Source organism: Carcharodon carcharias, chromosome 11, assembly GCF_017639515.1.
Source record: "Carcharodon carcharias isolate sCarCar2 chromosome 11, sCarCar2.pri, whole genome shotgun sequence".
Taxonomy (NCBI): domain Eukaryota; kingdom Metazoa; phylum Chordata; class Chondrichthyes; order Lamniformes; family Lamnidae; genus Carcharodon; species Carcharodon carcharias.
This window is the reverse complement of record NC_054477.1, coordinates 64,544,973-64,561,838: the sequence shown is the minus strand read 5'-3', so window position 1 is coordinate 64,561,838 and position 16,866 is coordinate 64,544,973.

Below are 16,866 nucleotides of genomic sequence, written 5' to 3'. Positions count from 1 at the left end.
ATTCTTTATTTTTATTTCTTAAAATCTTCATCTCCCTGAGGCAGCTTTCCCTCCGCCACCCACCCCTGCACCTGGCAGCGTTGAGCACTGCCGCATGAATTTCACCCTGGGCGGGCCTTAATTGGCCATCCAGCATGAAATTGCGGTACTGCCCCAATCGCGGGTGGCGATCGGCTTCCTGCCTACACCACCCTCCCAGACCGAGCCTGCCCACCATAGGAAAATTCCTAGCCCAAAGAATCAGGGCGGAATTGTCCCAGATTTGCACTAAGTGTTGTAGTGGCAGGGAAAAGGAATTTTTAACCCATCCGCGGGCCATGATAACAGCTTTTCACGTCATCCCAATTCAGGCTCTTTAATAATGCATTCCCAGAAAGTATGCCGTTTCGACGGCAGGTGGGCTCTCACTCACCCGCCAATCCATCACCTCGCCACTTCATCACGCCAGGCGCCATATTAAAAATGCAGCTGCGCGAACACCTCTCAGTGCTTCCATGGAGACCCTGGTCCAGCAGAATGCGGAGATGTGTGCAGATCTAAACTCCATCGCTGGAGCCATGGGTGAGTTCCTGCAGTAGCAATGTGAGAGGGAAATGGGGCATCTTGAAATCCCTTCAGGTGCTCCTTCCCATCAAGGTGTCAGACCGGACCCCTGGGCACCCGAAGGGAGGAGGAGTGGCAGCTGGACACCCCTGGAATCTCAGAGTCTGTCCTCTCCCTCTGAGTCCCCTTTGCCTGTAAGCCCCTCAACCTTGTCCTCTGTCACCGCAGAGGGGACCGCTGATCAATGAGTGAATCTGGAGGGAGAAGTGGGTGTGTGTGGCAGGGTCTTTCAGTGCCTCGTGCAAGCACTCTCCCATGCATACAGATCCTTCCCATATCACACTCACCTCAATGTCCTGAGTATTTCAATACTGGGGTTTGCTTTCAGTTGCCCATCTGAGCTGACCTGCATCTCCGCCCACCCACTGATCACACTCCCATGCAGCACCCGATCTTGCCCACCCCGACTGTTGTTTCACTTTCAATTTGGACAGCATGGTCTGGATTCATTTTTCCATCAACGCCCCCGTCTTTTACCCTCCCCAAGTCACCCGTTTCCTTTCTCCATCACAGTTGACCCCCCTGGCATCACCTTCCATCTCCCCTCTGTGACCTAGCAGCTTCAGGAATGTTGAGGTGAATGTGCATGTTCCCTTCCTTCCCAAAAATCCAATCCCCACCCACATTCACATCCTCAACCTCCTCCTTTCCACCCCCAGGGTCTGTGTCTGCCTCCAAGTCACCACCAATGACCCTCACTGTCCCTTCTACTGAATCCACCACCTCGCTCTGCCCTCAGTCATTCTCACCATTCCCCAATACCATGCCCACCCTCAGTTTGCTCCCAAGGGGGTGGTCTTGGACCCATCAGATCCCTCCCTTGCACGTTCATCTGGACATTCCCCCCTCCAGACCCCTTCCCGCCCGGAACTCCTTCCCCTCTCTGGACCCCCTCCCCAAACTGAGCCCCTTGCTCCCCGCCCTGCCTTAGTCCTCCCTCAATTAGGCCCTCCCCTTCCTGACTCCCTCAAATACCCTTACTTCTTCCGCCACCGTTAGTCCTTACCCCCTCCAGACTCTTTCCTCTAGCCCTACTCCTTCCCCTTTCCTAAGTCTCTCAGGTGCCCTCACTTCTGCCTCCAGCTTTATTCCTTCCCCCTTCCCCCACCCTTACTCCCTCCCCTGTCCACACTCCTCCCTCCCCCAGCTCCCTTCCCCTCTCTGCACTCTTTCCCTCGTCCTTTACACCATCCACTCCCATCACATGTACCTCCTCAGTTGCCATCTTCTCCCCAGTTACCCCATCCCCTTCTTACTCCCTCCTCCCCAACCTGCCCCCCACCAACATCTTCATTCCTCCCCCCACAACTTCACCCCCCTACACCTTCATTCCCCCCTCCCAACCTCACACTCCCAGCAGCTCGTCCTCTCCCAGTCGATTCAAGACCTTTCTCTCCCATCCCTTTGACCATCATCCATGGTGAGCCTCAACTGTGTCTTCCCAACTTCAGTGAGCTGCCTCACAGAAAGCCACATCCATGAAAATCTACCCAGCAAGCGATGGCCGTTTCTCCTAAATCCGGTTGCTGTTAGGCTGCAGCATCTTCTGCTCCTTGGATGTCCGCAATGTGAGCAAGGCCTTAGTGGGTAAGTCCCAACTTCTGCACATCATGGTTGACAAGATGTGTTCTGCACCGGCGTGTTTTCCTGGCGACATGGGCGGATAAACCAGCAGAGGGTGGTTTGGGGGGGGGGGGAAGATTCCTGCGGGCTGGCCTAATAATGATATGCTGATGTATTGTAAGGGAGGTTCCTGATGTCCAATGGCGGGTAACATGGCCTGCCATCGACAGGCTGAGCGGACAATTGAAAACTGGTTTCACAACATTGTGAAACCGATTTTTGGCCTTTTTGCTATCTTGCCCGCTTATGCCACTGAACATACCGACACCAGCAAGCGCCAGCATGGACGATTCTGCCTTTATTCTTTAAAACACATCTATCTGCAGCCAGCTGAGCAGTGGAGAAAGAGGGAACCATTCTACCATCTCTGTCTGTTACACTCCTTATTAAGGAGGGATAAACTTGCACTGGGGGCAGATTATTGAGGGTTCATTAGGTTGATTCCTGGAATGAAAGGGTTGCCTTATAAGGAAATGTTGAGTAGGTTGCGTCTATACTCATTGGAATTTAGAAGAGTGGGAAGTGATCTTATTGAAACATATAAGATTCCCAGGGGACTTGACCGGGAGAATGTTGAGAGAACATTTCCCCTCTGGAGGGGGATCTACCAGGCATTCTTTCAAACTAAGGGGTTGTTGATTCAATACAGAGATGAGGTTAATGGATCTTTGGAATTCTCTACATCAGAGAACTGTGGATGCTGAGTCATTGAATTTATTCAAGGCTGAGATAGATTTGTGAATCAAAGATTATGGGGAACAGGCCGGAAAATGGATTTGAGGCCAAGATCAGCTCAGCCGTGATCTGAATTGCAGAGCTGGCTCAAGAGGCTGTATGGCCTACTCCATTTCTTAATTTCTTATGTTCTTGTAGCTTCTAATTGGAGTTATCATCATGGTTGCTATCGTCTCCCAATTGCCATAATTTTCTTGAAAGCATCAAATCATGCAAGCATTGTGGACTGTTGCATAATAAAAGTATCTTGTGTGCTCCTTAGCTAACGGGGATTAACATGCAGGATCACATTTCTGTGGTCTGACACCACGTATTTAATTTTGAGCAGTATGTGCCTGAACTTGCAATTTGCATTGCTGCTAGACACGGTTCCCTATAGGCAGGGTGGACTCGGGAAAATTACCCGCTCAGTCTGAAGCAAATTACTCTGTTTCTGTAGAATTAACTGAGGTTATTTTAAGTCCTAAGTAGAGTATGAAATGTGAACCAGCTCCTGAATTTGAATTAAGTTATGAATGATAGAGTAGCATATATATAAGCAACACCCTGATTTGAATTGTCAAGTAAGATATCACTGTTTCTTCAGTAGAGAACAACAGAGCTCAAGATTACAAATCTCAGCCAATCAAAATGAGGTAGAATATTTTATTTGGCTTGAACAGACCCCAGATCATTCAAAATCATATCTTTATAGATGGACTTACTCCTGGTATTGCACTCCAATAGCTTTCTTCATCATTATTTAATGATATTCCACCCATCTCAAAAACCTCCATTAAGTTCATCCAAAGTACAGTCAGCTCAATTAAACTAATAGGGTTTTAATAATCCAAGGAAGATTAAACTTTACACAGAACAGTAATAATACATCTTCATTTTTTTTTCAATTTGGCTATGTTGACCAACAATTTTCATTTGATTTGTTTTAGGGTTGGGATATAACAATGTTACAGTTTTTAATTAAACAATTCTCAAAGATCATCAGTAAATTTGGATCAGTCAATGATGATTTAGATAAATAATTAAAAACGGAAATTGTTGAAAATAGACCAGGATGGTGAAGAATTTTTTGTTAATACAAAATAGTGTGAGAATCAACAGATGGTAGTAACTTTGGGATTAAAATAATAAGGTGCATGTTTGCATGTAAAAAATTGTATTCTGAGATGCTACTAAGTGTATTAAATCCTATAATCAATTGCAAACCGAGGACATGGCGGGGGATGGGGTGGTGGTGGTGCGGGAATACATACTGAAGAGAAGCATTCTAGCCTGGCACGAGTATGACAGGGCAACAAAAAGGGCTGAATCTTGACTGAGCTCCATACTTAGCAGCTTTGATTAAAGCAGAAGTCTGGATATTTTGAATTTAGACAAGTTTGTCATTTTCCTGTAGTTGGAGGCTGATTTTAGGAAATGTATATGAGCTTATACTGCCACACGGTGTTCTAATGGATACAAGGTTAAGAATACCCAGATATGGGCGGTGGGCCTAAATCCAATCTCAAAGCCAAATTAGGCTAATTGCAAATCCTGTCAAACTAATGTTTTTTTCCAGCTAGTTTAAAGATGTGTAGATACTTCCCCAGATAAGTTATCTGAGATAAAGCCATTTGAACATTGCTATACAAAGGGAGCTTCAATTACTCTTTTAAAAGCAACTTAGTGAAAGTCATGATAGAGAGGTCTTTCCAGACTGCCAAGGATAATGAGTTGCAGAGAAACATCAAAGATCAGTCCTTTCCACAAGACTGTTAGAATTAAAAACAAAAAAAACTGCGGATGCTGGAAATCCAAAACAAAAACAGAATTACCTCGAAAAACTCAGCAGGTCTGGCAGCAACGGCGGAGAAAAAAAGAGTTGACGTTTCGAGTACTCATGACCCTTCGACAGAACTTGAGTTCGAGTCCAAGAAAGAGTTGAAATATAAGCTGGTTTAAGGTGTGTGTGTGGGGGGCGGAGAGATAGAGAGAGAGGGAGGTGGGGGGGGCGGGGTGGTGTGGTTGTAGGGACAAACAAGCAGTGATAGAAGCAGATCATCAAAAGATGTCAATGACAATAGTACAATAGAACACATAGGTGTTAAAGTTAAAGTTGGTGATATTATCTAAACGAATGTGCTAATTAAGAATGGATGGTAGGGCAGTCAAGGTATAGCTCTAGTGGGGTTTTTTTTATATATAATGGAAATAGGTGGGAAAAGGAAAATCTTTATAATTTATTGGAAAAAAAAAAGGGAAGGGGGAAAACAGAAAGGGGGTGGGGATGGGGGAGGGAGCTCACGACCTAAAGTTGTTGAATTCAATATTCAGTCCGGAAGGCTGTAAAGTCCCTAGTCGGAAGATGAGGTGTTGTTCCTCCAGTTTACGTTGGGCTTCACTGGAACAATGCAGCAAGCCAAGGACAGACATGTGGGCAAGAGAGCAGGGTGGAGTGTTAAAATGGCAAGCGACAGGGAGGTTTGGGTCATTCTTGTGGACAGACCGCAGGTGTTCTGCAAAGCGGTCGCCCAGTTTACATTTGGTCTCTCCAATGTGGAGGAGACCACATTGGGAGCAACGAATGCAGTAGACTAAGTTGGGGGAAATGCAAGTGAAATGCTGCTTCACTTGAAAGGAGTGTTTGGGTCCTTGGACGGTGAGGAGAGAGGAAGTGAAGGGGCAGGTGTTGCATCTTTTGCATGGGCATGGGGTGGTGCCATAGGAGGGGGTTGAGGAGTAGGGGGTGATGGAGGAGTGGACCAGGGTGGAGGGAGCGATCCCTACGGAATGCCGATAAGGAGGGTGAAGGGAAGATGTGTTTGGTGGTGGTATCATGCTGGAGTTGGCGGAAATGGCGGAGGATGATCCTTTGAATGCGGAGGCTGGTGGGGTGATAGGTGAGGACAAGGGGGACCCTATCATGTTTCTGGGAGGGAGGAGAAGGCGTGAGGGCGGATGCGCGGGAGATGGGCCGGACACGGTTGAGGGCCCTGTCAATGACCGTGGGTGGAAAACCTCGGTTAAGGAAGAAGGAGGACATGTCAGAGGAACTGTTTTTGAATGTAGCATCATCGGAACAGATGCGACAGAGGCGAAAGAACTGAGAGAATGGGATGGAGTCCTTACAGGAAGCGGGGTGTGAGGAGCTGTAGTCGAGATAGCTGTGGGAGTCGGTGGGTTTGTAATGGATATTGGTGGACAGTCTATCACCAGAGATTGAGACAGAGAGGTCAAGGAAGGGAAGGGAAGTGTCAAAGATGGACCATGTGAAAATGATGGAGGGGTGGAGATTGGAAGCAAAATTAATAAATTTTTCCAAGTCCCGACGAGAGCATGAAGCGGCACCGAAGTAATCATCGATGTACCGGAGAAAGAGTTGTGGAAGGGGTCCGGAGTAGGACTGCAACAAGGAATGTTCCACATACCCCATAAAGAGACAGGCATAGCTGGGGCCCATGCGGGTACCCATAGCCACACCTTTTATTTGGAGGAAGTGAGAGGAGTTGAAGGAGAAATTGTTCAGCGTGAGAACAAGTTCAGCCAGACGGAGGAGAGTAGTGGTGGATGGGGATTGTTCGGGCCTCTGTTCGAGGAAGAAGCTAAGGGCCCTCAGACCATCCTGGTGGGGGATGGAGGTGTAGAGGGATTGGACGTCCATGGTGAAGAGGAAGCGGTTGTGGCCAGGGAACTGGAAATTGTTGATGTGACGGAAGGTGTCAGAGGAATCACGGATGTAGGTGGGAAGGGACTGGACAAGGGGAGAGAGAAGGTAGTCAAGATAACGAGAAATGAGTTCTGTGGGGCAGGAGCAAGCTGAGACGATCGGTCTACCGGGGCAGTTCTGTTTGTGGATTTTGGGTAGGAGATAGAAGCGGGCCGTCCGAGGTTGGGCGACTGTCAGGTTGGAAGCTGTGGGAGGGAGAGCCCCAGAGGAGATGAGGTCAGTGACAGTCCTGGAAACAATGGCTTGATGTTCAGTGGTGGGGTCATGGTCCAGGGAGAGGTAGGAGGAAGTGTCTGCGAGTTGACACTCAGCCTCCGCGAGGTAGAGGTCAGTGCGCCAGACAACAACAGCACCACCCTTGTCAGCGGGTTTGATGACAATGTCAGGGTTGGACCTGAGAGAATGGAGTGCAGTAAGTTCAGAGAGAGACAGGTTAGAATGGGTGAGAGGAGCAGAGAAATTGAGACGACTAATGTCGCGCCGACAGTTCTCAATGAAAAGATCGAGAGAAGGTAAGAATCCAGAGGCAGGGGTCCAGGTGGAGGGAGAATATTGGAGATGGGTAAAAGGATCCGTTGAACTGGGAGAGGACTCCTGCCCAAAGAAGTGAGCCCGGAGACGAAGATGGCAGAAGAAGAGTTCAGTATCATGCCGAGCCCGAACTTCATTGAGGTGAGGGCGTAAGGGTATGAAACTAAGTCCTTCAGTGCTCAGCAAAGGATTTAGTTTCATACCCTTACGCCCTCACCTCAATGAATTTCGGGCTCGGCATGATACTGAACTCTTCTTCCGCCGTCTTCGTCTCCGGGCTCACTTCTTTGGGCAGGAGTCCTCTCCCAGTTCAACGGATCCTTTTACCCATCTCCAATATTCTCCCTCCACCTGGACCCCTCCCTCTGGATTCTTACCTTCTCTCGATCTTTTCATTGAGAACTGTCGGCGCAACATTAGACGTCTCAATTTCTCTGCTCCTCTCACCCATTCTAACCTGTCTCTCTCTGAACTTACTGCACTCCATTCTCTCAGGTCCAACCCTGACATTGTCATCAAACCCGCTGACAAGGGTGGTGCTGTTGTTGTCTGGCGCACTGACCTCTACCTTGCGGAGGCTGAGTGTCAACTCGCAGACACTTCCTCCTACCTCTCCCTGGACCATGACCCCACCACTGAACATTAAGCCATTGTTTCCAGGACTGTCACTGACCTCATCCCCTCTGGGGATCTCCCTCCCACAGCTTCCAACCTGATAGTCGCCCAACCTCGCACGGCCCGCTTCTATCTCCTACCCAAAATCCACAAACAGAACTGCCCCGGTAGACCGATTGTCTCAGCTTGCTCCTGCCCCACAGAACTCATTTCTCGTTATCTTGACTACCTTCTCTCTCCCCTTGTCCAGTCCCTTCCCACCTACATCCGTGATTCCTCTGACACCTTACGTCACATCAACAATTTCCAGTTCCCTGGCCACAACCGCTTCCTCTTCACCATGGACGTCCAATCCCTCTACACCTCCATCCCCCACCAGGATGGTCTGAGGGCCCTTAGCTTCTTCCTCGAACAGAGGCCCGAACAATCCCCATCCACCACTACTCTCCTCCGTCTGGCTGAACTTGTTCTCACGCTGAACAATTTCTCCTTCAACTCCTCTCACTTCCTCCAAATAAAAGGTGTGGCTATGGGTACCCGCATGGGCCCCAGCTATGCCTGTCTCCTTATGGGGTATGTGGAACATTCCTTGTTGCAGTCCTACTCTGGCCCCCTTCCACAACTCTTTCTCCGGTACATCGATGATTACTTCGGTGCCGCTTCATGCTCTCGTCGGGACTTGGAAAAATTTATTAATTTTGCTTCCAATTTCCACCCCTCCATCATTTTCACGTGGTCCATCTCTGACACTTCCCTTCTCTTCCTTGACCTCTCTGTCTCAATCTCTGGTGATAGACTGTCCACCAATATCCATTACAAACCCACCGACTCCCACAGCTATCTCGACTACAGCTCCTCACACCCCGCTTCCTGTAAGGACTCCATCCCATTCTCTCAGTTCCTTCGCATCCGTCGCATCTGTTCCGATGATGCTACATTCAAAAACAGTTCCTCTGACATGTCCTCCTTATTCCTTAACCGAGGTTTTCCACCCACGGTCGTTGACAGGGCCCTCAACTGTGTCCGGCCCATCTCCCGCGCATCCACCCTCACACCTTCTCCTCCCTCCCAGAAACATGATAGGGTCCCCCTTGTCCTCACTTATCACCCCACCAGCCTCCTCATTCAAAGGATCTTCCTCCGCCATTTCCGCCAACTCCAGCATGATGCCACCACCAAACACATCTTCCCTTCACCCCCCTTATCGGCATTCCATAGGGATCGCTCTCTCCGGGACACCCTGGTCCACTCCTCCATCACCCCCTACTCCTCAAACCCCTCCTATGGCACCACCCCATGCCCACGCAAAAGATGCAACACCTGCCCCTTCACTTCCTCTCTCCTCACCGTCCAAGGACCCAAACACTCCTTTCAAGTGAAGCAGCATTTCACTTGCATTTCCCCCAACTTAGTCTACTGCATTCGTTGCTCCCAATGTGATCTCCTCTACATTGGAGAGACCACATGTAAACTGGGCGACCGCTTTGCAGAACACCTGCGGTCTGTCCGCAAGAATGACCCAAACCTCCCTGTCGCTTGCCATTTTAACTCTCCACCCTGCTCTCTTGCCCACATGTCTGTCCTTGGCTTGCTGCATTGTTCCAGTGAAGCCCAACGTAAACTGGAGAAACAACACCTCATCTTCCGACTAGGGACTTTACAGCCTTCCGGATTGAATATTGAATTCAACAACTTTAGGTCGTGAGCTCCCTCCCCCATCCCCACCTCTTTTCTGTTTTCCCCCTTCCCTTTTTTTTCCAATAAATTATAAAGATTTTCCTTTTCCCACCTATTTCCATTATATTAAAAAAAAACCCACTAGAGCTATACCTTGAGTGCCCTACCATCCATTCTTAATTAGCACATTCGTTTAGATAATATCACCAACTTTAACTTTAACACCTATGTGTTCTATTGTACTATTGTCGTTGACATCTTTTGATGATCTGCTTCTATCACTGCTTGTTTGTCCCTACAACCACACCACCCCACCCCCACCTCTCTCTCTCTCTATCTCTCCGCCCCCCACACACACACCTTAAGCCAGCTTATATTTCAACTCTTTCTTGGACTCGAACTCAAGTTCTGTCGAAGGGTCATGAGGACTCGAAACGTCAACTCTTTTCTTCTCCGCCGATGCTGCCAGACCCGCTAAGTTAGACTGTTAGAATTGTTTGTCCTTCTAAAGGAAATGCTTTCAAATACTTCAACAATAACTAAGATTTGTTGAAATGTGCTGTGAAATTGTGTCTACTGCTCATTTTAGTTAGATTACCAAATTAGAAACTGTAATTTCAGTTAAGTCCAGAAATCTCAGTTAATCTAAAGTTGATAGGCTCATATGCCAGGACAAAACTAATTATTTACTGGCCTCCTCCACGCACTGTATCAAAACCAAGGGCAATGAGATAAGAGGTTGGTGTTCAAAGCTGCTTTGCAACTCAGTTCTATAATGAACATTATTTTACACCAACCTCAGAGCTGCATTATTCTCAGCCCCTTAAATCAAGCCACGGCTGTCTTTTGTGGATCCTTCTCTACCTGCATTGAATGCATTTCACAATAATAACCTTTGCAAATGGCACTCACCGATGCAGCATTTGGAGGGAGAATGAACTTCAGAACCAGAGGTTTTCCATTCATCAGCAGATCCTCTCATGCCAATTAGTGATTATTAAATGGGATTGGCACAATTTTCCAGTTCATAATTCATGAGGAGATACTAAGGTAATTAGGATAAAATTTCAACAGTACTTAGTATCAAGTACTTAAAGAATAGAATTTTGCAAGGGTAAACTGAAAATCATACAAGTAGATCTTAATGTCACATTTCAAATTATTCTTATTGTTTTTGTCACTTGACTTTCTCCCATTTCAGACAGGAAAATGAACAGAACAGATTGCTATGCATGATTTTAGATCAAATGTCAGCTTTGAGAACATTCATACTTTTGATGTTGAACAAATGTATTTTTTCACTGTAACTATATATCTGGATGACAGTAGCGAGAGAAACCTTACATTATTAAAAACTGCTTAATTCAGAAGTAGCTTTACAAAGTTCCCAGTGATCATCAACAGCTCTGGCTACATTTCGAAATTGATATGAATGCAAAGATAGGTTCTGAGCCAGGACGCTTGTTGGCTGGGCTGGAGGGATGGAGTGGTTTTGCATGTTCACCCACATGACACACTCTCAAGACAAATATTTAAGGGGCCGATGCAAAAACAGAATTTGAGGAGCCAGGATGTGCTCCTCTCACCCACTGTAACCTGTCTCTCTCTTAACTTGCTGCACTCCATTCTCTCAGGTCCAACCCTGACATTATCATCAAACCTACTGACAAGGGTGGTGCTCTGACAAACTGACCTCTACCTCGCAGAGGCTGAGCATCAACTCACAGACACTTCCTCCTACCTCCCCTTGGACTCCATTACTGAACATCAAGCCATTCTTTCCAGCACTGTTACTGACCTCATCTCCTCTGGAGATCTTCCTTCCACATCTTCCAACCTCATAGTCTCCCAACCTCGGACAGTCCGCTTCTACCTCCTACCCAAAACCCACAAAAAGGACTGTCCCAGTAGACCGATCGTATCAGCCTGTTCCTGCCCCACGGAACTCATTTCTCGCCATCTTGACTCCATTCTCTCTCCTCTTGTCCAGTTCCTTCCCACCTACATCCACGATTCCTCTGACACCCTACATCATATCAAGAATTTCCAGTTCCCTGGCCCCAACCACCCCCTCTTCACCATGGACGTCCAATCCCTCTACACCTCCATCCCCCACCGGGATGGTCTGAGGGCTCTCCACTTCTTTCTCGAGCAGAGGCCCGAACAATCCCCATCCACCACTACTCTCCTCCGTCTGGCTAAACTTGTTCTCTCACTGAACAATTTCTCCTTCAACTCCTCTCACTTCCTCCAAATAAAAGGTGTGGCTATGGGTACCCGCATGGGCCCCAGTTACGCCTGTCTCTTTATGGGGTATGTGGAACATTCCTTGTTCCGGTCCTACTCCGGACCCCTCCCACAACTCTTTCTCCGGTACATCGATGATTGCTTCGGTGCTGCTTCATACTCTCGTCTGGACCTCGAAAAATTTATTCATTTTGCTTCCAATTTCCACCCCTCCATCATTTTCACATGGTCCATCTCTGACACACCCCTGCCCTTCCTTGACCTCTCTGTCTCAATCTCTGGTGATAGACTGTCCACCAATATTCATTACAAGCCTACCGACTCCCACAGCTACCTTGACTACAGCTCCTCACACCCCACTTCTTGTAAGGACTCCATCCCATTCTCTCAGTTCCTTCGCCTCCGTCGCATCTGTTCTGATGATGCCACTTTCAAAAACAGTTCCTCTGACATGTCTTCCTTCTTCCTTAATCGAGGTTTTCCACCCATGGTGATTGACAGGGCCCTCAACCATGTCCGGCCCATCTTCCACGCATCCGCCCTCACACCTTCTCCACCCTCCCAGAAACATGATAGGGTCCTCCTTGTCCTCACTTATCACCCCACCAGTTTCCACATTCAAAGGATCATCCTCCTCCATTTCCGCCAAATCCAGCATGATGCCACCACCAAACACATCTTCCCTCCTGGCAGCATTCCGCAGGGATCATTCCCTCTGGGACACCCTGGTCCACTCCTACATCACCCCCTACACCTCAACCCCCTCCAACGGCACCTTCCCATGCAACCGCAGAAGGTGCAAAACCTGCCCCTTTACTTCTCCTCTCCTCAACGTCCAAGGGCACAAACACTCCTTTCAAGTGAAGCAGCATTTCACTTGCACTTCCCTCAATTTAGTCTACTGCATTCGCTTTTCCCAATGCGGTTTTCTCTACATTGGAGAGACCAAACGCAGACTGGGTGATCGCTTTGCAGAACACCTTCGGTCTGTCCGCAAGCATGACCCAGACCTCCTTGTCGCTTGCCATTTCAACACTGCATCTTGCTCTCATGCCCACATGTCTGTCCTTGGCCTGCTGCAATGTTCCAGTGAAGATCAACGCAAACTGGAGGAACAGCACCTCATCTTCCGACTAGGCACTTTACAGCCTTCCAGACTGAATATTGAGTTCAACAACTTTACATCATGAAATCTCTCCTCCATCCCCACTCCCTTTCCGATCCCCCTTTTTTCCAATAATTTATATAGATTTTTCTTTTCCCACCTATTTCCATTATTTTTAAATGTATTTCCAATGATTATTTCATCTCTATCTTTTAGCCTACTTCGATCCCTTCCCCCTACCCCACCCCCACTAGGGCTATCTGTACCTTGCTTGTCCTGCTTTCCACCCTTAATGTCACCTATTAGCACATTTCTTAGCTAATTTCACCACCATCAACACCTCTTTGTCCTTTTGCCTATGATATCTTTTGGCAATCTCCACCTATCACTGGCCCTCTATCCAGCTCTACCTGTCCCACCACCCCCACCCCCCAAATAAGTTTATATTTCACCTCTCTTCTATTTTCCCTTAGTTCTGTTGAAGAGTCATATTGACTCGAAATGTTAACTGTATCCCTCTCCGCAGATGCTGTCAGACCTGCTGAGTTTTTCCAGGTATTTTTATTTTTATTTTTGTTTTGGATTTCCGGCATCCGCAGTTGTTTGCTTTTAACTTTGTGTTTAGGGTGGATTTACATGAGCCAGGTTCAATGATAGCTCCCTTGAATTATTGCTGGGCACTCCAGGGGCAGAATTTTCTGTGCATGCTGGCATCGGGTGTATTCAGCAGCATGAACGGGAATATGGCAAGAAGACCAAAAATCGGTTTCACAATATCATGAAACCTGTTTGCAATTGTCCGCTCTGCCTGTCAACAGTGGGCTGCATTTCCTACCATCGGAACCTCATTGTATTACATCTGCATATCATTATAAGGCCAGCCCACAGGAATCATCCCTCCGTCACTGGATTGTTGTCCACGATGGCAGGAAAACACGCTGGTGCAGAACACGTCTTGACAAGTGGGACGTGCAGAAATTGGGACTTACCACCAGAGCCTTGCTCACATCCCTGACATCCGAAGGGCAGAAGAAGGAGTCAGGAATGGGAAAGAACTAAGGGGAGGTGGGGGGGAGTCCGGGGTGGGGAGGAAGGACTAAGGTGGGGTCAGGGGTCGGCAGTGTGGGGTGAAAGAGTTCCAGGGGTGGGGAAGGAGCTCCAAGAAGGGAAGGAATCCGGCGGAGGTGATGTCCAGATGAACATGCAAGGGAGGGCTCTGATGAGCTCATGATTACCTCCTGGGGAGTGAACTGAGGGTGGGCATGGTACAAGGGAATGGTGAGAATGACTGAGGGCAGAGTGAAGCGGTAGGGTGGGAGGGTGAGGGTTTGGCAGTGTTGGCAGAAGGATTGGCAAGGGTGATTGTTGGGGATTCAGAGGCAGACACAGACCTTAGGGGTGGGAAGGAGGAGGTCAGGGATGTGAATGTGGATGGGGGTGTGCCTTTTGGGGAGAAAGGGAATGTGCACGTTCACCTGGACATCCCTGAAAGAAAAGGGTTGTGGCTGATAGGTCTGGGACGGGAGGTGGACAGGGTGGTCAACAGTGATGGAGGAAGGAAATGGGTGACAGTGGGAAAGGATGGGGAAGTGAAAGTAAAACTGCAGCAGTACTATGCTGGCTAAATCGAAAGTGAAATGAGAGTCTTGGTGGGTGAGAGCAGGTGCTGCATGGGAGTGTGATCAGTGGGTGGCAGAGATGCAGGTCAGCTCAGATGGGCAACTGAAAATGAACTCCCAGCAGGAAGTGCTGAAAATGATCAGGATATTGAGGTGAGTGTGATACAGGAAGGATCCGCGTGAGTGGGAGAGTGTTTCAACAAGGCTCCGGAAGGCCCTGCCATAGACACACTTCTCCCTCCAGAATCACTCATAGCTCAGTTGCATGTAGCTGAACTGCTCATGAAGCCTGTCAATGACGCTGAAAGACACCATTCCACATTATTCAGTGTAAGTGTATATATTTTCAGATTGTAAAGTGACAAAATGTGTTCACCCATGGAACCAATTGTGATCAGAATTTCTTAACTTTTGAATGCCTTAGACTCCTAGTTGCTGCATTGACATCCGCAGCAGGGGTAAAGACAGGCTGTGCAATGGGTGGTACTGTTGCCTCTGATGCCTTTGGCATGGGTCCTCTGGAGGTCCCAGGCGTGGGGGCCCTGGCTTGCTTTGGCTGTCCTCCTGTGGGCCAGCTGCTCCCTCTGCGGTGACAGAGGACAAGGTTAAGAGGGTCACAGGCAAAGAGGACTCAGAGGCAGCGGACAGCCTCCGAGATTCCTGAATGGATGACCCAGGGTGTCCAGCTGCCGCTCCACCTCCTTTCTGGCGCTCAAGGGCCCCAGCCTGACTCATTGAGGGGAAGGAGCACCTGGAGGGATGTCGGGGTTCCCCGTTTCCCTCTTGCATTGCCACTGCAGGAACTCACCAATGGCTCCTGTGATGGAGTGCAGGCCTGCGTGCATCTCCACATTCTGCTGAACCAGGGTCTCCATGGCATCTGTCATCCTCCCCATGGAGACCTCTATATATGCACATGTGGGCACCACTTCATCAGAAAACAGGCGGACGCATGCCTCCAACTCACGTGCCACTCTGCTGAGGGCTTCCAGCAGCTCTGCATGAGGTTCCCCTGCCTTCTGCTGACTCTCCAGGATGAGCTGAAAGGCCATTACCAGAGGCTCATCATCTGACTCGGCCCTCACAGATGCTTCTTCCCCAGCAGTCCTTGAGTGCCGGGGAGCTCGGCTGAACCTGCATCCTCCTGCTGTGGACACGTTTCCATGCAGTGACCACCAGATTGTGAACCCGAGCCTGCTCTAGATGTTGGTCCCACCAAGGTGTGTCTCTGTACTGGTGGAGTGTGTGGGTAAGCGCTGTGACAGGTCTTCCAGGCTGCTTATTTCCAGATCTTCAATGGAGGATGCCTCCTCCTGGCTAAAGGCGAGGACCTGGATGGAGCTGAGGGACTGGCTGGCTAAGGGTGTCGGTCACTTGGCAGAGCTCCCAGTGAAACAAAGTAGAGATAATTAGTGCATGTCAATAGAGTCAAAGCAGGAGAGGGAGCACTCACAGTTGCATTGAGATAGGGATGATGTGGTGCAGAATCCTCACCTCACCATTGCCACTGGCCTGGTCCACGCCATCACCAGTCAGCATGATGGTACACTCCTCAAAGAGAGTGAGGGGTCTAATGTGGACCACTCAACACCCCCCACCCCCCAGTCTTGGACCTCGCATTGCTGTTGTGAGTCAACTTCTTCTGCATGAAAACAGATGGAGAGGGTGTGAGTAGGACACATGGCACTGCATGGAATGTTTGTGTGATGAGCGGAGAAATGGACAGGATGAGGATGCAGCGTCCAGAGAATGTGAGCCTGAGGAAGATGTGAGGGGGTGTGTGAGAGTTAGTGGTGTTTTCCCTTAAGGTGTGAGATCCTTGTGGATGTGTGATGGGTTTGTGAGTGTGAGTTGAGAATGATGAGAAGAGAGAGTTACCATGGCGGAACAGATGAGACCATTCATCCTGTAACGGCTCTGGGTGGCTGCCCCCTTTTGCAGGGCATTGGCAACGATCACCAATGCCACCACCTCCCATGCTGGATTAGTGACGTTGCTGCCCATCCTGCAGCCAGAGCGGAGGTAGAGCACATCACAGCAGACCTTCATTGTGTTGATAAGGGATGCATCATTAAACCAGGGGGCTGTGGTTTTCTTGCCTTTTGGGGCCATGTCTTCTTTACAGCAGTTGTGGGCTGGAAGCACTGAGAGGTGTGCATGTGGCTGCACTTTAAATATGGTGCCTGACATGATGAAGTGGTGAGGTGATGGCAAATAAGAGCCTGTCTGCCATCGTAATGGCATGTTTCCCCGGAATGAATAATTAATGCAGCAGGTATGGGATGGTACAGCGCGAGAAGTCGCCATTGCGGCCGGCAGGTAATACATCGTTTCTCCCGCATGCTACTGCATTTAGTGCAATCAGGAGGGAGGTACTATTCCCAAGCAATGCGATGAAGAAATCT